The sequence below is a fragment of the Protopterus annectens genome, chromosome 9.part0 (genome assembly GCF_019279795.1).
Source record: "Protopterus annectens isolate FY-2018-M chromosome 9.part0, PAN1.0, whole genome shotgun sequence".
Classification (NCBI taxonomy): domain Eukaryota; kingdom Metazoa; phylum Chordata; order Ceratodontiformes; family Protopteridae; genus Protopterus; species Protopterus annectens.
In genome coordinates, this window is record NC_056743.1 from 1453777244 (window position 1) to 1453803726 (window position 26483).

Consider the following 26483-nt stretch of genomic DNA (forward strand, 5'->3'; position numbering starts at 1 on the left):
ATATCCCAGAGGCTCCCCTCACTCTGGAACAAAATCCCAATCCATGTTAGGCACAGCCCCTCACTGACCCTCTTCAAGAGAAATCTTGACAAGTGGATGGGAGATCGTAAGTTTACCCCTGGGATCTCTTCTGTGTCCCTGCTTGACAGAGGTACAGTAAACTAACCTTAAAAGGGCTACCTTCTGTGACCTACTATACAGTGGCACAGTCAACTGATCTAAAAGGGTGGCGAAAGCCAAACACACTCTGACTAGGCTTATAAATGCCCTAGGGCAGATAGCCTAGTATCAACCTATATATGAACCTATATATATATATATATATATATATATATATATATATATATATATATATACACACACACACACACACACACACACACACACACACACACACACACACACACACACACACACATATTGGTCTACTTTATAAGACTGAAAACTTAAAATGTTGAATTTCATTATACCAAGACCATAATATTGACTTTTGAAAATACCAAAAGTTTAAATTCATAATACTGAAACCTTACTATGCCTACTTTCAAAATGCTGAATTGCAATGTGCAGTCATGACATGTGTCTACCTTTACAAGTTAATTGTTAGTAATGAAAAGAAACATAAATTAATCCATGCATACTGACAGTTTCTTCAGAAATGAACTATAGGGTCTTCAAAGAAAACCTGAATTTTTATTTAAAAAAATAACTTTAAGTTAATAGAATTCACATATTTAAATGTTTTGCTGTAGCCTGTACAAATTTCAGACCTGAATAGTTAGGTAATTTCGTAGTTAAGGAGATAAACATACCGACATTGTATTAGAATAGTTCCTTCCTAGTCAGTCTGCGCAGAAGTGGGCATATCTTATGTGACTGATGTTCCCCTCCAGCTCAGCAGAATAGGACATTTGCCCAATTCCTCACTATAGTGCAATTTTGGGGTTGGTATATTTCATTTTAAGGGGTGTAAATGTAAAAAAAGCAATTGTTGTAGGTAAGTTGTCAAATTTAAGATGAATATTTATGTGGCCGTTGAATATATGTCCCCGAATATTTATTGTGAACGTTAGTATATCAGCATGTATTGGCTGCATGGCAGGGTTTAGGCAGGAGTTCATACTGTTCACTAGCGGAGGTACTGTTTTAATATATAGATAATATAACATCTGCATGTTGCTTTTCAGTATTATGAACATCAGCATTGTGAGGTTTCAGTATTATCAGAGTCTGTAAATTAAATTTTCTGTATTTTCAAATGTCAGGATTGTGGTCTCAGTATAATGAAATTCGTTATTTTAGGTTTTCCATGTATATCTATATATATATATATATATATATATATATATATATATATAGATACATATATATATATATATATATATATATATATATATATATATATATATATATATATACACACACACACACACACAAACACACACACACACACACACACAAATACTATAGCACATAGGAAACCCTGGAGACAGTCCTGCCTAATCTAATTTCTGGTTGCTTACAAATCATTTTCCATCCACTTGTAAAGTTTTTCAAAGGAACACAAGAATATATTATAGTCCACAGACGTGACACTTTAAGTTAGGTCAAATTGTTGTATTATACCTGTTGAACAAACATGCACATTCCTGGCACTCTCTCTTTGTATCCACTGTTAGGCTCCAGGTATTCTTAGATATATCCATAGATAATCACCCTGTATTTGCAACTTCTTTAGGTCAACATTTCTAGTTAAGATTTCCCAAAATTCTCTACTCCTGGATAGAAAAGTCCCTCTCTGAGAGAGGTAAAGACCTGTGCCTTCTGGGTTTGACACTTTGCTGTTAATAGAGCTTCACAGGTAATTCACCTCAAGCTCTGCTGTTAAAAATACTTTTACTAACATAGTATGTGGACTATAAAAATCAACAACTCATATTGTAATACGTGACGAATATATCTTACTGTACATCAAAACAGCATATCAAACAGACCTGCCTTATAGAAACACCTGCCATCAGATATGAAAAGTAATAGCATCTTAGAGTCTTTAATGAAAAGTTTGAAAGACTTTCTATTTCAAGATCAAAATGCACTTGTTTCAGAACACTTAACTGTCACTATTTTGGAGGAACATTCCTATTTTCAGGACTGATTTAGGATATCCCAGTTTTTGAAGGTATGTCCCCATATTCAAGCTTGATTTACCCCTTCACACAATTTTCTGAATCTCCCTCTTCACATGTGATTTTTGAAAGTGTCTAGTATACAGAAGGCCGCACTACATCACCAACAATAAGAACGCGCACAACTTACAAGCCCCTTTTTATGAAGCAAAAATAAATGATGTTATATGGTAGAATTTTGTAATACAGTTCCTAAAATTTAAAGATTTTACACTGTCTCTTTGATAATGTGCTCAAATTTTTCCATCATTTTGTCACTCTGTTTTTAAATGTGTTTCTGAATAGTGCACGTGCGTACTATGAGAGGGAAAAGTTATGTGCTATTTGGTATTCAACGTTTTATGGTAATAAGATGTGCAGACTTTCAGCTAGTTGCTCCTATTATTCAAGGGTCTTAGTTCCTATTTTCATTGTCAGCAGGTTGAGAAGTATAACTTACTTCCACAATACTGGCTAAATACTGTCAAAATATTTCCACAAAGTAACGACAGATGCGTAGATGTTTATTACATTGTTTGACTAATCGTATATGTTTTGTTGTATTTTATTTGGTGCATCTTGTGTATAATGTACATTTCAAACAGTAATTCCTACACTGGGCTATTACATACTTTTTAACTTTAACCCAGTAGCACTTTCCACCATTACATGTTCTCTAACAGTAACTTCAACATATACTTTCTATCACTTGTACAAAAATGTTTTTTTCTTGCTTTCTGTTGTACTATATTGCACCTAGATCATAACTGAAAATGGTCAGTAGACCAGTCCATCTAGATTAAAAGAATGGTTAGGAAAGGGGATAGGGGATAGCTACAGTATATATGTGGGTGTTTGCTGGTTAGGGATTTTTTTTTTTGCATTTTTTTGGATCACATATGAATATTGTGTTCATTACAATAGTATATGATTTGTTCTTCTACAGAATGTCAACATAACTGTGATAGCAATTCAGAATTGTTTAGTGAACTGTATCAATCAGCCTAAAATACTTATTGTCAGGACTGAAAAAATAATGTTTTGGTAAGGTCCAAAAAAATGTAAATGAGTAGCACCTTACCCACGGAGGTTTTATTGTCGATTAAATTCCCAAAGCAGTTATGTAGCATTCACAAGTATGCCATTGACTGGTAAATGTGTCATTCCACAAGATGTCATGTTTTTTCATGTACTTGTATGGTTCATTCAGTGAATAAAAATATCAATTAAGTACAGTTCATCAAAAGTAGAACTGAAATAAAATAAAATAAAATCACTGAGTTTCAGAATGGTCCATAATATACACTTTCATTGTAAAGATCTGGGAAGTGTATTACACCTTGACCCCAAGTTATGGATATTTACCATATTTATATACATCTATAGTTATATCTAATTATTTATCAATACCTCTATTCATATGCAAATATATATAAATATCTATATATATATATATATATATATATATATACATACACATACACATACATGTGTGGTTCCACTACATTTTATCAAATGTATGTTTGATCAATAAACATAAGTGGAGGTAGAGATCATTGACCATTTATATTGTTGAATGATCGAAATCTCAAAGGTATGTTTTTTCAGTTTAGGTAAGTGGGACTTGGGAAAGGGTGGGGGTGTCTGTGCAGGCATTTGGGCATTATTGTTAGGGTAAGGGTTAACATAGCTGTAGTGTGTTTGTGTGTGGACTTGTGAAGGCAGAAATAGGGTTACGGCAGTACGTATTAATAAGGGGGTGCAGGACAAAAACATCAAAACTGCAAATGTTGAAATGGTACTGCACATGCACCAAGCAATGACCTCAGTACATGCAAAATTATACCGCAAAAAACATTTCTCCCATGTGGGGAGCTGCACCCCCCCCCACCCCCTGCTAATTATATATAATAACTCCAAGATCACTTAATATAGGGTATGAGATCACTTAATACAGGGTAAAGGGCATATTCCCCAAACCAAAAAATTGTCTAATTCGCACACCTGCTGACAATCTGCTTAGTCGACCAAATTCTGTTGACTAAACAGATGTTGATAAAATCAATACTCAACAGTGATCATGAATTCCATAAATATATGTGTGTGTGTGTGTGTGTGTGTGTGTGTGTGTGTGTGTGTGTGTGTGTGTGTGTGTGTGTGTGTGTGTGTCTGGATTTGTAAATAGATTATTTGCATGTGTGCATGTGTGTGTGTGTGTGTGTGTGTGTGTGTGTGTGTGTGTCTGTGTGTGCATGTGTGTGTGCATGCGTGTGTGTGTGCGTGTGTGTGCGTGTGTGTCTGTGTGTGTCTGTGTGTGTGTGTGTGTGTGTGTGTGTGTGTGTGTGTGTGTGTGTGTGTGTGTGTGTGTGTCTGTGTGTGTGTTTCTGTGTCTGTGTCTCTGTGTGTGCATGCACATGTGGGTGTGTAAAAATACCATCTAAATACTTATAGCATCCTAGCTCATGATTCTGTGGTTCCCAGGAATTTACAATAAGAGTATTGCTGCACCAGTAGTTACAAAGCTGCACATACCATTTACTTTAACATGGATGGTGATAAATTATTATGACTCTTCTTCACTGAACTACAGAAAGCCTTTGACTCCACAGAACATGGTCTCCTAGTCAGTGAAGTGGGTACAATGGAAGTGAGCATGTTGCTCTTCAATGATATTCTATCTACATCTCCAGGATAAGGACCATGTCAGTACAAAGTTAGTGGCTTCCATTCTCAGTCCCATCTTATCCAGTCAAGAGTCTACTGCAAGGCTATTATCATTTGTTATCCGCATAACTGGGCAGGTTTGCAGATGCTTTTCAGCTGTCAACCAGGATGAAGATAATTACTATATATAGATATAGATATATATATATATATATATATATATATATATATATATATATATATATATATATATATATATATATATCTATATAGGACAAATTAGTATAGTCATTTGGCCAACATATGCATGGAAAGTTGAAGGAAATTGGAATACCAACCAGCTAGTGGTGTATTGGGATAGTCTTGATGACTTCCCATGTGACTCAGGTTTAATTAGCAGCCTGGGCAACTGATGGTGCTGGCAAGATACATGTGTGTGTATATCACGAGAGGGAGATAGTTCCCATCTGGCCATGCCTGCTACTCTGGTGCTGAGTGATGGAAGTGTCATACGAGGAGCATGCACCATGGCTGCCAAGTTGCTGACAGCAGTTCCTGTCTCACATGTGAAGGATTGCATATGTCTAGATGTGGGATGAGAAATGGCAGTTCCTGCTGTGATACAGCTGTACATGTCACCATCAGGAGAGGTGCTGGGGCATTACAACAAAATGGTCTCATAACCAAGATGCCAAGGAGAGTACAAACGTCCCCATTCTCTGCCTGGATGATGACTCTTCATACAGATTTCCATCCTGGCAGATCTGAGAATAATCTTTATTGCCAGGAAATGACTGGACTCAGCTACTACTGGGGAGGACGCAGGTACTACTGGGGAGTACTCAGGTACTACTGGGGAGGATGCAGGTACTACTGGGGAGGACTCAGGTACTACTGGGGAGGACTCAGGTACTACTGGGGAGGACACAGGTACTACTGGGGAGGACTCAGGTACTACTGGGGAGTACTCAGGTACTACTGGGGAGGATGCAGGTACTACTGGGGAGGATGCAGGTACTACTGGGGAGGACTCAGGTACTACTGGGGAGTACTCAGGTACTACTGGGGAGGACGCAGGTACTACTGGGGAGGACTCAGGTACTACTGGGGAGGACGCAGGTACTACTGGGGAGGCTGAAGGGTCAGCAGATGGAGAAAAGAAAAAGATACAGGAAAGAGAAAGTTGATAACTCAGTGAAAATCTGCACAGACTCAGAGAGAGAACATGCACATTTGACATAGATGGTGAGTGAAATCTAGAGCTTGAAGCTGTGAGGTTAAAGTCTTGCCATTATTTTCCTTCTGCATTAGATGTCTTCCCTGGGATATCTCCACTGAGAACGTCATACACATTCCATTGTCAACCTACAAAACAGCAGGTGACATCACGAGACAAGCTTATTTTTTGAGAGAAAAGCCACCCTGCATCTTATTTTTCTCATTGCTCACAGCCTTATAACTTTTAGATTTCTCAGTATCCTGTCTCCCTGTCTTGTTGGACTATATGTATTTATCATTTATTAAGTTATCACCTTTTGACTGGATTAGTCACACTAGTGTCATCTTTGCAGGGGATACCTTAGATGGAATTTATACTACTAGGGGAAATTTGGCCAGGGCATGAAGGAATTTCCAATACTTTGTTTACTAGGTGCCCTGTGATCCTTTACATCCACCTGAGCTACCACCAACTCTAGCAGATGGGACTTCAGTTTATCATCTCATCCAAAAAGTGACACACTAAGAGTGTAGCACCCAACCCCCATGTTACACTATAGCAGTAATAATCCAATTTCCTGGAATGTGAACAGAACCCACAGTTTTCTGGTCTTCCCACACCAAAGGCAAATGCATTTACTGTTCTACCACTGGCATTGCTTTCATTTGTTATTGCCGTCCTTGTTCTCTAAACACCATGTATTACTGCCTACAGTTTCCATGACTAAACCTTCTGCTCACTCTTTTTTGCCACTCCTCTGATTCCACATTTTCCACTTGCAACACATACACCTCAACATGATGTAAAGTTTGTACACAGTATTGCTTTTGTTTGTGACTAATTTGCATTACCTTTGTTTTTCTCTGCTGGTTGTAATTGTTACATTTTTGTTGCTACAATTTTGATTGCAACCTAAGCTGAGCCTTCAATTAGTCATGCTGTGATTAGTGCTCTACCTGCGGTAACCAAAATGTAAATATAATAAAATAAAATTATACCAAGTGGGTATATGCATGCTATGCAATAAGCAGTTACTAATGTATAATCCACAGATACTATCACATTATATGACTTATATGAATTACAACTGTTATTTATTTACAGCTGTCTGATTGTACTGTTTAATATAATCTTTGTGTATTGTGCTGTTCTGCCTTGTGGTCCACACCATACCTGAAAACTGCTCGATAATTTCAACTATACAGTTAATTTTAGATATATCACTTCATCATAAATAGTTGTTGCATTTGAATAATACAGAATGTAAGTCTTCTTCACTTAGTTTAGTATTTCTGTTGAGTAGGCTTCATGAGCTCAGAAAACAGTCAAAAAGCTTTCAACATAATGCAGTTTGCAAAACAATGGTCAATGTGCTAAGCAAGATGCTATATTCAGTATCTGCCAAGAAAATAGTGTGGTCATCAGTAAAAAAAAAACATTTGTTACTGTATACATTCTCCATAGGCTGTGCACTTAGTACACAGACAGGAAGTATGAGGGGTGGGGTGCACTAAGGAATATGTCCTGCAATAGTAATCAGTGATATATCCTACAGCAGTAATCAGTGATATATTCTACAGTAGTAATCAGTGACATATCCTGCAGTAGTAATCAGTGATATATTCTATAGTATTAATCAATCATATATCCTACAGTAGTAATCAGTGATATATCCTATAGTATTAATTATTGATATATCCTACAGTAGTAATTAGTGATATATCCCATAGTAGTAATCAGTGATATATCCTGCAGTAGTAATCAATGATATATTCTACAGTAGTAATCAGTGATACAGTAGTAAAGTGGTATATCCTACAGTAGTAATCAGTGATATATCATACAGTAGTAATCAGTGATACAGTAGTAAAGTGGTATATACTACAGTAGTACTCAGTGATACAGTAGTAAAGTAGTATATCCAACAGTAGTAATCAGTGATATATCCTACAGTAGTAATCAGTGATATAGTAGTAAAGTGGTATAGCCTACAATAGTAATCAGTGACATATTCTACAGTGGTAATCAGTGATATAGTCTACAGTAGTAATCAGTGATATATCCTACAGTATTAATCAGTGATATACCCTACGGTAGAAATTAGTGATATATCCTACAGTAGTAATCAATGACATATCCTGCAGCAGTAATCAGTGATATATCCAGCAGTACTAAAAAGTGATATATCTGGCAAATCAGTGATATATTCTACATTAGTAATCAGTGATATATCCAGAAGTACTGAAAAGTGATACATCCTGCAAATCAGTGATACATCTTACAGTAATAATCAGTGATATATCCTATAGCAGTAATCAGTGATATATTCTACTGTAGTAATCAGTGATATATCCTACAGTAGTAATCAGTGTTATATCCTGCGGTAATAATCAGTGATATAGTCTACCATAGTAATCAGTGATATATCCTGCAGAAGTAATCAGTGATACATCCTACAGTTGTAATCAGTGATATCCTACAGTATTAATCAGTGATATATCCTACATTAGTAGTCAGTGATATATTCTGCAGTACTAAAAAGTGATATATCCTGCAAATTAGTGTTATATCCTATAGTAGTAATCAGTGATATATCCTGCAGTATTAATCAGTCATATAGTCTACTGTAGTAATCAGTGATATATCCTACAGTTGTAATCAGTGATATATCCTACAGTATTAATCAGTGATATATCCTATATTAGTAATCAGTGATATATTCTGCAGTACAAAAAAGTAATATATCCTGCAAATCAGTGATATATCCTATAGTAGTAATCAGTGATATATCCTATAGCAGTAATCAGTGATATATCCTGCAGTAGGAATCAGTGATATATTCTACCATAGTAATCAGTGATATATCCTGCAGTAGTAATCAGTGATACATCCTACAGTTGTAATCAAGTGATATCCTACAGTATTAATCAGTGATATATCCTACATTAGTAATCAGTGATATATTCTGCAGTACTAAAAAGTGATATATCCTGCAAATCAGTGATACATCCTATAGTAGTAATCAGTGATATATCCTGCAGTAGTAATCAGTGATATATTCTACTGTGGTAATCAGTGATATATCCTGCAGTAGTAATCAGTGATACATCCTACAGTTGTAATCAGTGATATATCCTACAGTATTAATCAATCATCTGCAGTACTAAAAATTGATATATCATATATCCTGCAAATCAGTGATATATCCTATAGTAGTAATCAGTGATATATCCTACAGTTGTAATCAGTGATATATCCTATAGCATTAATCAGTGATATATTCTACATTAGTAAACAGTAATGTATTCTGCAGTATAAAAAGTGATATATCCTGCAAATCAGTGATATATCCTATAGTAGTAATCAGTGATATATCCTGCAGTAGTAATCAGTCATATATACTATAGTAGTAATCATACTTAGATATTTAAGGCCTTCAGAGTTTTACTGTGGCATACATTTATGATATTGTGCCTCACTTAAGTAAATCGGAGTAGTGTAAGCCCATTCCATTGAACAGGTTTGATTCAACAAGTTTTATAAACTGCTCAATGATTGTGCAGTGGAGGGTGGAGGTAGATTTGTCCCCAAGTAAAGTGCACTTGTAGCTTTAAATCCATTCTGTGGAATGGACTTATACAATTGTGGCTCAGAAGAAAGAGATTCTATTGACTGTACCACATCCAAGATTTCTTGTGATGTATGATCAAATAAAATCATTCTGTGTCCTCTTCTCTGTGCCTAAAAATGAAGCCCCATAGACACTACAGTGTGCCCATAAAGATAATCTTCTTTCATGTTTAGAGGTTCGTATGTTTACATATTGGGTATGTATTATTTATTTATTTACTTATTTATTTGTTTATATATTTATTGTTTTTAGGAAACTGAATGGATAGGATGACCAAAAGAGACCTTTCCATCTATAGTACAGAAATAAAGCAAATGCATAAAACTCAAATAAAGAAAATGCAGGTAGGTATAATCAAAATAGATATTATCAGGGACAAAGCCAATTACAGCAACACTTACAGTCTTAACACAGATAAAGGAAAAATTAAACAACCAAGGCAAACATAAAACATGGTTGTCCTGGGAAACAAGAAGATATTAAATACACCAGCTACAGCAAAGTATAGCAAGTAATAACACTGACATAGAGACTACAAAAACTCCAGCAATCAAACAGATAATAGGAGCAGCCCTGGCTAGGCCCTTAGCTCATCTGACACCACAACAATCACTTGAATGGCTTAGAATACATCTTTATACATTTGTTTTCCATGCATAGAGAGATAAATCCCTGGTGATGTCATAGATGGCCTCTGTTCAACTAATGGCATGGACACTGAAGGGACCAAGCAAGGGCTAAGCGTACTATATGGCTGATGACAGCTTGCCTATCCCTTGGGGTAGGGTGGCACCTGAACTCACTGTATTAATGACACCTGCAAGATTACAGGTGTATCACCTCTAGCAAGGAGCCTAGCATGTGCATGTTGCCAGCAGTATATGCCTCAGCCAAGAGATTTAAATTCCAGTACTGCAGTTTGTTAATATACGCAGGTGGGAGGGGAATACAGGTTATGTACTGTTTTTTCTAGTCAGATGGTTTGGTTACACAATCACACTCACCAGGCTAATCCACTCCAAGAGAATTTGTCAGGGTACAGCTATGTATAAACAGTTTCTCCCCTGAAAGCTTCCAAACCCGTGTACATTTACCTTACAAAACTTATAACTGCAAAAGAAAAAAGAAATGTACCTCTGATTGTCTACTGTAAGAAATGTTAATCACTAGCATGATGTCCTGTTGTGTGTATATATGCAATATGTATGTTTGTTAATCACTATCATGTTGTCCTGATGTGTAAATATGCCATATGTATGTATGTTCTACTTCTTTTTACTCTCATGTAATGTATTGTAATGTGGAGTGTTTCTCCCTGGGCGTCTGCTGAAAATGGACCTGTGTCCAGTCGGACTTTCCCAGTAAACAAATGTAAAATAAATAAATAAAATAAACAATAGGAGTGAAAAGGAGGGTGTCTTTTTTTTTTACTGAATTGCTGCTGATTAAAGCAATGTTAGTTAAATAGCCCAAGAAAGAAATTAAGGAGAGAATGGAAGCGTGCCTTAGGTGGCTGGATTCTACTTAGGAAATTAAATCCACAATGTGAGAACATGTTCTGCATTAGGTGAATGTCTTTCTTATTTGAATATTAGGACTTTCTTATATGGTGTTTGTTCAGAACTACCTTCAGTTATGTCTCAAAAAGGTGTCAAGAAGGGGAATACAAGACATTCTTGAAAAGGATATATGCAGTACAAAATGTAGCTAAAATAAGGGTAGGGGAGAACAGGGTCATAGAAAATCTATTTAAGGATGAAGGGTAGGGAATAGGTATGTGTATATATATATATATATATATACATATATATATATATATATATATATATATATATATATATATATATATATATATATACACAGACAGGTCAAACAAGGATAATATTGCATGCACAACTTTGTGATAAGAGGACTCCAGTGTGGGATCAATGCATGCCTTACATGAATAATAGGAAAAAGAGAACAATGATGACTGGAAGACATGAATCATAGGAGCTTGTGAAGTAGAAAAGAGATATAATGCAAATTACAGAGGATGTTATCAAGGATTTGTTGAAAGGGCAAGAAGGGCATTGGCAAGTTAAGGGGGTTGTAAAGGGAAGGCATCATAAGGCCGCAGATCTATATGGAAAAAACAAAATAATTACATAAAGTATGGCCTGAAGTTTTAGCAGATTTAAACTCTAAAGTTTTAATAGTTTATTTCTAAGAGCAGAATTGGATATTGTAATGTGCTACCTAATACCAACGAAAGACGTATTAAGGGTGAATTTGAGAAATGCTAACATTTTTTATCCTTTTATTCCCTTGTCTGACTATAGTCAGTCCTACCAAAACCACAGGACTATCTTATCCAGTGAATGATTGCCAGGCATAGTAGACAGGCACCCAGGCAACTACTAGGGGTTTTGTGTAATATGGTAGTAGCCCCTCCCCTTTGCAGCTATGTGCATACTCACAAGGTTGACCATGCCTTCCTCAGGAGAGAGTGAATATTCCTGCATACATCTTATGAATGATGCCACCTATTTGGCTTGACTGGGACCAGTGCACATCCCAGCTATTAATGCTTACAGTATGCTTTTTCTCCCATCTTCTTATAGGTGTCATTGATGCAGTGAGTTGGACCATGATGACCACCATTCACTCCCTTCCCCTCCTGCCTGGCTTCTCTGGCACCTGAACAGCTAATCACACTTAGTTTTTCTGTCATACTTACGGCTTCATCATTTTGTGCCATACAGCCAAGCTACTGTTGACCATTTAATGTGATCAGTAAAGAGCATAATATTCTGAGATGTTTCACAGCTGTGGTAGTACAAAACACACGCGGAAAGGAGAAGACCAAATTATAGCTGCATTGCAATACAATAACTAAGCATAAATTGGTCAAACTGTCTAAAAATAGCAATACAAGAAAATTAAGACAAAATGTAATTTTATCACAATAGATCTGGAAGAAAAGAAATGTTGGAGTGGTATCATAATATGTTTTTTTAAAGAAGACAGCAGAGATGGACAAGTAGCTCTAGTTTACTCTTTATATTATACACCAAGGGTAAGACCTGTATCTCCTACAAATGTTCATGTACCACTAGTTTGCAACATGCTCGCTGCCACTTGCTCTAAACAGCAAATTTCCTAACTCCTTAAATCAGAAGTGTCTGATCACTGCGTGACTATAAAACTCTACCCCATTCCCTATATCCTAAAATTCCTGGTTGCTTCCTAAACCTAAAACTCCATTCTCCTTCCTATACCTAAAGTCTCCAATTGCTCCCTAAACCTAAAACTACACTACCCGTCTCTAACCCTAAAGTCCCTTATTGCTCCCTTTTCCTAAAACTCTCCTCCCACTTCCTAACCATAAACCTCCCCTCCCACTTCCTAACCTTAAACCTCCCCTACCACTGCCAAACCAAAAACTCCCCTCCCACTCCCCAACCCTAAACCTCCCCTGCCTTTCCCTAACCCTACACTCCCCTTCCACTCCCTAACCCTAAACCTCCCCTCCCATTCTCTAAACCTAAATCCCCTTCCTAATCACCACCTGAAAATTTAGTATACACTGCACCACTTCCTACACCACTTCCTGCGCCCTGCCCTTGGCTGCCACACTCGCTTTAACTGAACCCAAGTAAAATGTTTGAGCAAGGTGTAACAGCTGCACTCTCTCTTCACAGCTGCTGCACTTTGCCAAACTCACATTCAGGTAAGAGCATGAATGGCAGTCTGTGTAAACTACAAGATATTCAAATCCCTGCCTCTCAGATGGTGGTTTTTGAGTACCTGGGACTCCTGCACTTGTAATAGACTCATAAGAATGTCAATTCTCACAAGAAAGCAAGGTAACAAAAGGTCTAGCAGTAGCTTATTACAAAATTGCCAAAATAAATAATTTGTGTATAGTTTCTTTTTGAATTGTAGCATTAGTAGAAAAAGGAAAGAATTTTGGGTTATGCTTTCCAAAAATTATAGGATATACAGTTAACTGATAAAAAAATAACTTACAAGATATGAGCAAAGGTCTTTGTTTTAGCACTACCATTCTTTGATATTTTATATAAAGGACTTTACAGCAACACTAGATACAATGTATACTTCTTTTCAAAGGACTTACATCTCTAATCTATAACTTATATGGAAAGTGGTTGAAAAGATCAAGAAGGAATTTGCAAAGTTAGGAGACAAGCAATGCACATGGCAGCCACTATCAGTGTAGAAGTGTGCAGTATAGCACATGGCTAATAAATCAAGGGATATACTGTATAACTGCAGATGCAATATTAACAGCACTGAAATGTAACTGGAGCCTTGGAATATTAACAGCACTGAAATGTAACTGCAGCCTTGGAATAAGTGCAATGCTGATCTAAAACAAGGCAGTCAATATAAGAAAACAGCAAGGTAATCTGTAGGGGATACCAATGCATATGGACAGACATTAACAGTTATTCTTCATGCGTATTATATCTAGATTATGTGTACTATCATAAAACCCCTACCTATGCTGATGCTGTCAGATCAGAGACTGCACAGAGAGCCAATTAAAAGGTACAGGAACTGCAACAAAAGAAATGAATAAAAATGTACACCTTGGGCGAAAGGAAGAAAAAACTCCATGTACTTCAGGTGAATTAACTATAACCAAAAAGGTAACATCATTTAGAAGTACACAGGATGCACTTGCACTTTTGCCTGTATTTTGCTATTTTTAAATCATGGTATTTCTCTTGACATATATACCATCTATGCAGGGCAGACAGTACTAGGCTAAAAATGCTGTGGTGCTTCTGTGTAGGAACTGAAATCTTCCTGCAGCATACATTCAGTGCGCCAGCGCACACATGGTCCATCATCATGCCCCCCCCCCACACACACACACACACACACACGCACACGCACACACACACATTCTCCTCTTATTTATACAGGTTACACTCACATTCTCACAAAATCTTTAAATCACTATCAGTGCACTAGTAAAAGCTATGCTAGCACAAATTTGCACTGGTAAACACTGACCGACTAACTGTACTGTATTTGACTAGTTGTGCTATATCCATGGCACCTTGGAAAAGAAGATTTAAAAAGTATGTTTGTATACCACCATCCGAAACATAACTGTGCTAAACTACTTCTCATCTGATAAGATAATTTCAGTAGTAAACTATCTTAGCTTATATTAAACGGTATATATATATATATATATATATATATATATATATATATATATATATGTGTGTATGTGCGTATCAATCTACAAATTTCTGAATGCATCTGGTAATGTAAAATGGACTCTGAACTGCTTATCATTATTAAAATGAAAATTTGTGTTGCAGAATTCTTCTATTTATAGTTTGCAATGCCCATCATTTGTGAGGTGTAAGCCTTTGTTTACTAATACTGTATTCTGCACTAGTTCTGTTTGGGAAAAGCTTCAGAAGTTGAGTATGAGGACACTACAACCTGTGAGAGATGCACTTATCTAGCCAAACTGGAAGTAGAGCTTTCTCCAACCAAGACTGAACTTGACAGTCAAGAGGAGAAGGTAAACATTTGCACCACACTCATCACATAGTCTCACTAAATCTACACCACCAAAATCCACACAGTAACACAAAAACATTTCTGGAGGCTCTCAATAATAATCTGTCTAAGAAACTGAGATGTCCAAAGCAGAAACGCAAGCAACCTTCATCCCCCAACGCAACCCAAATGACACATAGCCCACAGACTCAGTGTGACACTCAACTACAGCCAATAAGGCAAAACAACGTACCCAACACACTAGTCATAGGTGATTCTATAGTCAGGCACACTGATGTCCCACTCACCAGTCTAAACAAGAAGGTTACTGTCAGCTGCCTGTCAGGTGCCAGGATCCGCCACATAACCCACACACTCAGGTCACTCCACAGCAAGTACAAATATGACTCTGTCATTGTGCATGTTGGTGTGAATGACCTGAGATGTACCTCCCTCGACTACATCGAAAGAGACATGGAAGAGCTCTCCAATCTTGTGGCCCAGGCAGGTATGACCCTAGCCCTGAGCAGCATTCTGCCATCTCCCAGAATGATACCGCAGTACAACGACAAAATGATTGACTTCAACAGTTGGCTAAGCTTCTGGTGTCATTCTAAAGGGATCCAGTATCTGTCTGCTTGGGATGACATGGTTGACAGACCATGATGCTTTGCCAGAGATGGCCTGCACCTGTCGCCCCTGGGATTTCGGATACTGGCTAAGAATCTTGCCGCCCCTATAGTGCCTTTTTTAGGCAAGGTTCAAATGAAAAATTCACCACTGTAACAGGAACAAGCAAGCAAAAACTGAGGGTAATGCTACTCAATGCTAGAAGTCTAAATCTCAAAATGCACTCACTCGAGGCACTCCTTAAAATAGAGAACATCAATATCTGTGCAGTGACTGAGACCTGGTTTAAGGATCCAGAGAGCACCCCTGCACTACCAGGCTATAACTCATACCACACTTTTTGGCCATGTAACCTGGACCGAAACACCAAAGACAGAGGTGTGTCCATATTCATTAAGGATATCCACACCTCCAGGCTAGGTGCTCAGCATAATGCATCTGAGGTTAACCAAGTGCAACTAACTCTGTGCAAAACTGCAATCCAAATTGTAGCTTGCTACAGACCCCCCACCATGCTCTAGGATTTCCACTCCTCTTTTCTTGATGTACTGGAAAATATTAGGGTTCAACCAAACACCCTAATAATGGGCAACTTCAACTACCCCACCATTAACTGGGAAAACTACTTGTGTACCAACTCCTTAGCTCAACGCTTTCTGGAATTCATAAACTCCAATGCCCTGGATCAACTTATCCACACCCCCACCAGGGGCAACAATATCCTAGACCTAGTCATTACCAGCATGAGTGACCAGTGTTCCACACCTGAAGTCAACTCCTCGTTGGTCCGATCCAACCATAAGCTAATCACCCTTGATATCTACATACCACCCCTACCCCCCCACCCCCATTAAGAAAATCATGGAAAAAAAAATTCCAAAGCCAACTTCATGCTTCTTAAGACAGAAGTGGTGAACATCATGACACCCATGCAGATGGACAATACAGTTACAACTGCTGAATCCTACACAAATGCACTATATAAGCACTTACACGAGTGCATGGATCATGCTATTCCAAACAGAACCAAGATGCTATTCTCCAAAAAAAGGAAGCCAATCTGGTGGTCCCCTGCCATAAACAAACTGTACAACAGAAGGAAGAAACTGTTGCAAAAGAGAGTAAAATTTCACGAGTGGAGGAGCTCTTTGGTCAGCCACAGTAAGAAGATGAGATCCCTTATAAGATCCTCCAAAGCTAGCTACAAAAACAAAAAAGCAACTAACTCTAAGGACAACCACAAAGCATTCTATAGCAATGTCAAGAATCTTGATGGCAACACCCAGATCTGCTCTGAGTTACAGCACAATGGCACGAAAATTACAGAACCAACTGATATTGCCAACATCCTGGCAGATAGGTTCAGTGATAACTTTACCCCGCCCCTCACCCTCTAAAGGGTCCATATATATACAGGAAGAATGCAGAGTCCCTGTAATCACAACTACGCAGGTAAAGGCTGCACTCTCTAAAGTCAAAAACACAGCATCCATGGGACCGGACAACATCCCAGGCTGCGTTTTACATGAACTTCAGAATAAACTGGCTCCCCACTTAAGCACCATGTTCAATATTAGCCTCACATCAGGCTTTGTGCCCACTGAATGGTGCACAGCAACAGTTATACCACTCCACAAAGGGGGAGCCACCACCAATCCCGAGAACTATTAGTCTATTAGCCTGATGAGCCTGGTCTGCAAGGCCATGGAACGTAGCATAATGGAGCTCATAAACAAAGACATTGGTAACCTCCAAACTTTGGATCCCACCCAGTTCAGCTTTGTGAAAGGCAGATCATGCCTCCTGAACCTGATCAACTTCTTTGAGGCAGTCAACAAAGCCGTAGATGAGGGTAAGGTGGTTCACACAGCCAATCTTGACCTCGCCAAGGCTTTCAACACCATCCCCCATTCTGGAATTATAGCTAAACTCACTAAACTAGGTATAAATCCCTATGTCACAAGATGGGTTGCCAACTGGTTCACTGACAGAACCCACACTGTAAAAGTTGCAGACTCCAAATCTGACCTCAAACCAGTGACAAGTGGAGTGCCACAGGGTTCAGTCCTGGGATCTCTCTCTCAGTTGGTATGTACTTCTCTGAAGTACAGGCTAACACAGAAGGCCTCTGGCTAATGAAGTTTGCAGATGACTGCAAACTAGGAGCCATAGTCAAGTCCCCAAATGATGTGGACATCCTACAGAAGGCCTCGCTGAGACAGATGCCTGGTGTCAGAGCCATGGCCTCAAGCTCAATGCCAAAAAGTACCCATGAACTACCACATTGGCAGCAATCTACTTAACACTGAATGTGTGATAAGAGACCTTGGGACCCAGGTGGACAGTAGTCTCTCCGTTGATAGTCACATCGCCACAGTAGTCAGAAAGTCCTTCTACGTGGCACACCTCATCATAAAAGGGTTCTCATCCAGGAAAAAAGAGGTAATTGTTCCCCTCTACATGACACTCATTAGACACATTATAGAGTACAATTCCCCTTTTGGAATGTACCTCACAAGACATCTGCAGCAACTGGAAAGGTCACAGAAGTACCTCACAAAGAGGATTACTGGCTTCAAACAAATGCTCTACACTGACCGTCTCAAAAAACTCCAGCTTTACTCCATAGCATATCACCTACTCCGAGGTGATCTCTGCCTAACATATAAAGCTATGTCAAACCCAGAGCTGTTGGACATGTTACATCTAAAGAAATCCCAATCCCTCAGAGCTAGATGCTCTAGGTACCTAAAGCTTGTCACCACAATAAACAGGACATGCTGGAGGTATAGATTCCTATTCCAGAGACTTCCCATACTCTGGAACAGGCTATCCATCTATGTCAAGCAAAGTTCTTCATTAGCACTCTTCAAGAAAAATCTTGATGAGTGGATGGGAAATAGGAAATACGCCGCGGGGATCACTTCTGTGTCTCTGCTCAACAGTGGCACAGGAAAATAACTTTCTTGGGTGGTGTAAGCCAGGGAACCTTGTTGGCTAGGCTTACGTAGGCCCTTGGGCCGATAGCCTAGTAACTACATATGAACCTATGAACAAGGGATGGTGCTGTCATATCTGTGCCACAGTATACGTGAGAGGAATGGTTGTACATGGCTGAATGCATGCTATGCTGAGCAGTTGTACATGTCAGAAGATGAGTTATATTGATAGTTTATACATGTCTAATTATATGCTATGCTCAGCAGTTGTACAATTCTGAATGTGTGTTACACTGAGCAGTTGTACAGCTCTGAATGAGAGCTACTGAACAGTTGCACACATCTGCATGTGTGCTATGGTAAAGTGCATGGCATCACAAAGACACAAATATACTTTCGACATGCAAAATGTGTCTTTGGATTTATATGTCTTTCAGTAAGTTGCTGTGGCTAGGATTTGCTTTTGCAGTGCAAAATGGCAAATCCACTTAAACTGTTATTTTAATTTACTTCTGTTATGCCAGACATGAAAGAGCTAGTCACGGCCTATGCACTTTGTTGCCATTTTTCAAACATTAATGCTTATAGATTCCCTGATTTTGCCGGCACACATGGCACCATGTGATTCTTTCTGTGAAACAAATATTGATGGCACCTGACCAGATCTCCATAACATAAGAGAGGCAGTGTCCACCCCCTGTCCCACTGTTGTTATTGTTAGGCTACAATATAGTTTCATGTAGTATTGGTTAAGCCTTTTGTTATATATAATGATACTAGAAAGCTCTGAGCTCCAACAGTCATGTAAAGTCCATAAACTATCAGAAATCCATTAGCCAATCATATTTTTCAGCATATCTTTTGAGTACTTACCACCCTATTTCAATTCCTGATTCATAAGAATATATAGTATAAGAGATCATTTGTACACTATTATCCTGACATTAACATAGTGAGAGTAAAATAATCAGTCAAAGGTTTATAGGTAGTTACTGGGCATGTAGTCCTAAAAACCATTAAGGAGTCTAGCTCAATTTTCCTACTGCCCCAAAGCAGTGTCTGGTTTAAGTGACTTACTCAAGGTCACATAGTAAATAAATGGCAGGTGAGGAGATCAAACCTTGAACCACAGGAAGCAACTTGTCAACAGCTCATAGCTTTAATACTTTGTTCTACATGTCAAATTAAAACATAAAGAAAGCGGGCAGCAATTACACTATCTCTTTAATGCTATGTAAGCAGTCCACTATTTGAGCTAATTTCCATCAAAAGCACCCTCCTACTTGCACAACAGAGGATGCTTTTGATCTGTCTACCTTTGAGTTATAGGCCCAGCACACAACCGTGTGACCCCGATGACTCTAAAGCATATAACTCTGAGGAGACTTGAACCCACAACATTCATCACTTATACAAAGCACTAATAGGCAAAGCTACAGCACCCATTTTGGTGTCATCAAAAACACAATTCAGAAAATCAGAATTTACTACAGCTGCTTTCTTAAACTGCTTGGCTGAAATGGTTTCTGAGTAGAGGAAATCACTGAGTCCTCATGCAGGGATATTCCCACTCCAGGGTCACAGTACATCAGGATAGATTATATTTCCATCGGGAGGGTTGGTGATTCACCCATATGTCAATATAGACTTGGAGACCTGTGTTTTGCCAGTTTTTTCCTTGATACCTCTGTATGTATTTAGCCTACCTGCATTGCATACAGTACAAGTATAATCATGTCCATTAGACTTCTGTCTTCTCTGCTGCTGGTGGTGAAAATGATATCTTTTTATCTCAGCATAAATACTTTCCAAAAAAAAAAAAAACACTAAGTGAATAAATGCCTACATGCACATTAAGTAATCTCCCAAGTTGTGATTTCAGGTCTGAGCTGATAACTTTTCAAGGAACTATTGCTCAACTCCAGAATAAATATGTCTGCAGACTGATGTGCAAGAACTATAAGGTTTCCATATTAGAGTGGCAAAAAAAGGGAATTTCCCAGCAGTCTGGTTGCAGTGTATAAACTCCAGAAGTGATCAAGCAGTCTTACTTCAGCTGAGTTGTCTCTCTTTGCTCAGCAGAAACTGTGGCTTAAACTGTAGGGAATTTTGAGAAAGATCCAAGTCAATATTGCTTAATACTCTGCCTTGATCCAATTGTTAGAAACATGCTAAATGCTAAAGAATGCTTTCCATTTGGACCTGTTCTTTGTCCCATGAGCATTACTTTCCATGCAAATCCAGATGAACAAACTTGGTATGAAATGTAGTTATTAATTTTTGCAATTATATAGTGTTGGGAACTAACAAAATGAACCAGAATTTCTTCTTATTCTGTTTTGTGTGTGTCGGTGTGTGCACTTGTGCATCTGTACATGAGTTTGCGCACGTGTGCGTGTGTCTGTGTGCGCGCGCGTGTGTGTGTGTGTGTGTGTGTGTGTGTGTGTGTGTGTGTGTGTGTGTGTGTGTGTGTGTGCGTGCACACGTGTGCCTTTTACACTAAAATGTTACGTTTCAATATCACCATTTCTGTCACTACAGAAATCAAGAACTGATTCCCATCCTTACTCTCATCTGTGGTGTCTTAAATAATATGAGAATTCACATTTTTTTTTGTTTTTCCTGAAACTGTATCATAAACACCATTCTGCTAACTGTACAAAACATACATTCTAACTCTCTGTACCATGCATCAAACCACAAAACACTTTATAAATTTCTGACTTTTGTGGTACATTTGACCTGAACATCTAGTTAGTGAGAGCTAAATAGCCATGATCTGAGAATTTGATTAATTAATTCTGCCAAAGCTTTAGGGTATATGATGACTTCAGGGCATGCAGTGTATACCCTGAGATCAACGTGCACACGTTTCCAAAGATCTGGTAGTTTGATACAGCCACATTGTCAGATTTAGATATTTAAGTCTCTTCTTGTCAGTCCATGTTTAACATTTTGCTAGACATTTGCAATAATATATGAATAAGCGCAGTCCTGACTGCCTTCATATAAATTGTGTACCTCCCTTACATTTTCATGTCTGTCTTCTCCCGTAATATTATAGCATGTAATTATTTCATTACCTGGAACCACTGAATTCACTTTTGTCATACTGTTTTAAGTTTTCGTTTTTCTTTCATTCATTTTTGCTCTGTGCAGTATTTGTAATTTTTGCTTCTTTATCTTGCACTTTGTCCACTAATCACAATAGGAATAAAAACTTTACATTGTTTTCATCTGCCCATATCCATTTTCAGAACTTCAGAAAAGAAATACATAAACATAACTGAAAAAAGAATAGAACACAGGATCAAAGCATATGTACACATGCAATGCTTCATGGAGTATCTCTGCAGTATTGATCAGCAGAATTAGTTAAATAATCCAAAACCTCTGCTTACTACGTTGTTTGGATACATTTTACACTAAACCTTATAAGAACTGTGGAAAAAGAAGGAGGAGGAGTCACATTCTGCTCTCCTACACTTCCACTCTTACACTTAGAAGAACTACTGAAAACAAAGGCTTCCATGGTGACACCGCTCCCTTATGTTCCGACATGTAAATTTTAATCAAAAACTGATAAAAAGATGAGGCTCATCTGTTTCTGTCTGCAGGTTCCTCCATTTGAATAATCATTAAAACATTTCTAAATGAATATTCAAGGATTCACCCAATGCTTTCTTCCATGAAGTCATTACTGTGTTGAACTTTAACAGTGCTACTGAAATAAACCTCAACATTCAGACACTGCTTCCCCAAAACTGCACTCATTTGAATAGTCTAGCTGCATTTCCGAAGAAGGAATTATGCGATTCTACCCCAGAGAAACTCCGTTATATCCAGGAGAGAAAATTCCCAAGATAGTACAGACTAACCTGCATATTTTCAGTACCTTGCAGAACAGTTGGTGAAAGAAAATAAAGCAACAATCATGAAACAAGTGCAGGAACACACACATGGTCCCTTATATACCACCTGTGACTATACATATGAAACATCTAATTTTTTCCAAGGATATATACATTGCTGTTTCCTTGTAACTGTGAATACTGAGCTCTGTATAAAAGCAGACCATCTATATCATCCGGAGTAATAACAGATTTCTACCTCTGGCTAGCCTCCCCCCACACACTATTCCAGTCATTGCCTATGCAAAGCACCGGGTGTAGTTCTCTGAGCTGTCATCTCTGGTTCTGAAGTATCTCTGTACAACAAGCCTGTCTGTGTGTTACTATGGCTCCAGTGATGACCTTCTCTTTCCACCTATCATTATCTCGATTTAAATAACTGCTGCTTTGAATATTTCTCCTGGCAGAGTATGACCTGTTTGCTGATCTGTAGCACCTCTGCATTTTTGATGACTTAAATAATGATCTCTTGCTCGATTTAATACTACTAAGCACCTACTGACATTTCCAGTTAAACCCTGCTGCAGCACATGTAAAGTGATAAAATCAGTCAGAAATATTAGCAGATAGCAGCTATATTAATAAGCCCAATTCTAATGACATATCTAAAAGTTCAGTATGTGCAGTCTGACACCTGTCTTAGGGACCTAATACATTTTCTTATACAGTATTTGCATCCTCTTAAAGTAAATAAACTGTAGTAAAATGTGTTGTCCTGTATTGTGAGTTTTAATATTTACAGATTAACTTCATTTGAAAAAGTAGACTTGACAAGACAGATGGCCTTTTCAGGTGCAAGTCACAATTAATTGCATTTTGTACAGTAAGAAATGCAAGGTCATATATATCTTATTGTTTTTGTGCTGTTATGCTTCATGTATGATTAAATGGTTGTTTAGAAAACAATTTTTGATAAAGGGCAAACATTCCACAGAAAGAGATGGCAGAATAAAGTTTTATTTCAGATTACATCATATTAGAGTTACAGGACTCTGTTCAGCAGATTATTTTATAGCCCAATAAAACCTACTCAGAATTCTTTTTTAAGTAACAGAAAAATATCTCATTGCCTGCAACAGATTATAGCTGCATACAGCTGTGTTGCTGTTATTTCAGTTTGCTCCTAGGTATTAACCAGCATCAGATTCCTTTCTTGTTATGAAATTATGAAATCGATAAAACTTACCCCATTGCCATTTCTGTAACAAAACTTTTGACATTACATAAAACTGCCATTTTCATATGTTCTCTTATGTGCTAAGTTAAAGTTATATAGTTACGGTGGGTTTCTGACATACTAGATGATTCAATTATAATGTAGAAAATATATGTGCAGTTGAATAATCTGTGAATTACTTAATTTTGCTTACCTTTTCTACACTGTACAATCAGGCTTGATCTTTAGATAATTATTTCCAACACAGAATGAGCTTTCCTCTGTTTAAGATCTTTCAGGGTTTGCCCGTGTTGTGTTGAGCTAAAGCAAATGATGGCAAGGCTGAAGGAATTTCTCCAAAGCAGGGCTCATTGCATCGCTGTTCTTCACTGAAAAGGTGCTATCTGCCCTAGGCTGCTGGATTAAAAATTGCCATTATCCTGGCTGCATTCTGATAGGAGTGCTCAGTCCATCTGCGTGTGCTCAGCTGCTATCCTTATAAAGACACTGAACGGGAGTGATGTCACTAAAGTGACTGCCATGAAGCTGTGAGCAACAAAAGTAAGGCAGGGAGTTTCTGGTCTGCTCTCCCCCTATCTTTGCAGTCTGCATTCTGCCCATCACATATTTCTGTGTGGCATTTGGGTTTAGTAAATGCTAGTCTGTATTTCAGTGCATCCACATTCTAGTCACTACTAAAACTTCATAATGTTGTAGTAAGGGAAACATATAGCAGGAAAACTGTGTTTTGCAAATCTGAACATATGTGTAGTTTTCTTCTGTGCAGCTGTTTAATGACTGACAGGAAATATTGAATTTTGTTGTGCGTTGTCTGTTTTTGCAGACATGTTTTTTCTCTGGCAATATATTCTAAAGCTCAACAAATGATGCCTATATCACAAAGAGATGCGTGTTGTAGAATAAGAGTAAGAGATGGTATCTATGCAGCACTGACCATGTCATAAGGGAAAGCAATCATGAAGATAAGAATGTAATGTTAGACTGCTGCTGATGTATTTTAAGTAAACCATCTCAAAATTAATCTTTTGCAAAATGCTTCTTCAGTCTTAATTTCGTACTTTGAACTTGTACTGAAGAACTATTACCTGGTTGCTATTAATTTACATTTTGACTTTGTTTTAAGAATTCAGAGTTAAGCTCGGAAATGACCTAACAGCTCAAGCCTGGAAGATAATAGTGTTAACTAAACTTCAGGACATCAGAGCTGATTTTATAAAAAGTGGATTTGTTTCAGAATTTGTTTAGTTCTAATGTTAAAACCCAAAAGATTCTTTTTGGATGTCAGGTTTTATAGTTTGACGTGGGGGTGGCATTTGGCACACTATAGTTCATGTGGTACAGGATTTGATTCTCATACATCTTGCTTGCATACCATGTGACCTTACATGAGTCACTTAAGCAGACAGTGCTTGGGGCATCTGGGAATCTGGGATAGGCTCCTTAATGGTCCACTGAATTGGAAACCTAGTAAATGCCTATGAACATATAGGAAGAATATTTAAAGGCAGGCTTGAAAAGCATTCTGAAGTTTTTGTAAGGTTACTGTCACACTGCCGCTATATTTCTGTTCTTCGGATTCCTGATATCCTGGGCTGCAGTTTGATACAGAAAGAGGCTCCCAACCTTTACCACCAGCATTCATGTCTCCTGAGTGTTGCTGTCAGAATTTGGCCCTTTTCTTATGGGTGCTACTCTGAGAATTGTGCTTAAAATGAGAAGAATTATGTACCCCGCTACCAGGAAGTAAAGTGTGATGTGCCCTAAATTAAGCAGAAACAAAAGTATGAGGAGAGGGCATCCACTCGCACCATGGCAACCTGAGTCAGGCAAGGGATGAGGAAAGACTGAACAATATTTTTTTTAACTTTACTCCAGTCTTAGTACTGTCACCTCTGCAGTGACATCTTGCTATACCAAGAGAAAGCGCTGGTTGATACTTCAGATACAGATAGGACCACCCTACTAAGTTTATCAATTAGGAGCTTCACAAGAGTCAAAAGTTATATAGATAGGGTGAAGCAAAAACTAACCAATTCCATAGCTGTGATGACAATTAGAGATTCAGCCACCTGACACTTGCCCTGAAACCTAATGCTGGATGGGAAATAAACTGAAAATAATTAGGAATCACTTGGATCCTGTTTGTTCCATGTCATGGGAAGTGTTGCTATTATGAAATCCTGTCAGTTTCCAAAATGTTTTGAAGAAGGATGCAGAGGATGCTTGGGTTTGTGTTGTGAAAAAGATTTAGTCTGACATATTAAACAGGTCATTGCAATCACTAAAGTAAAAACAAAAGATTTTAAACAATAAAATATAAACTAGTGTCAGTTTTACACTCGTATACCTGCCTTTTAATAATGGGTACACCTTTTAAGATCAATAGTCAGAAACAAAGGAAGCTAGAAAATAGAGGTTAAGTGGCAACATTTAATATACTTACAATAAGAATAAAGGTTAATGTGCATTTTTGATCTTCGTGTCTTCCATGGAGACTGAAACAACAGCCTGTACCTGGTACTTCACTGGGAAGAGGCAGGAGCTGTTATATGATAACTATTCTAGGTTACTGACCAATGTAACGAGAAAGCAAAGCCTGAACCTGCTGCTACATTAGT

At 38.0% G+C, this 26483-nt stretch overlaps 1 protein-coding gene across 1 annotated transcript in view; it reads right to left on the reverse strand.

The window, feature by feature from the left end:
- The window catches only part of LOC122812118 (neuropeptide FF receptor 1-like), a 487711-nt gene extending 463410 nt beyond the window's left edge, over window positions 1-24301 (reverse strand). The window contains exon 1 of the mRNA XM_044084404.1: window positions 24059-24301. The gene's annotated coding sequence lies outside the window, so the exon portion shown is untranslated. The remainder of the gene's footprint in view (window positions 1-24058) is intronic.
- Window positions 24302-26483: the final 2182 nt, after the last annotated feature.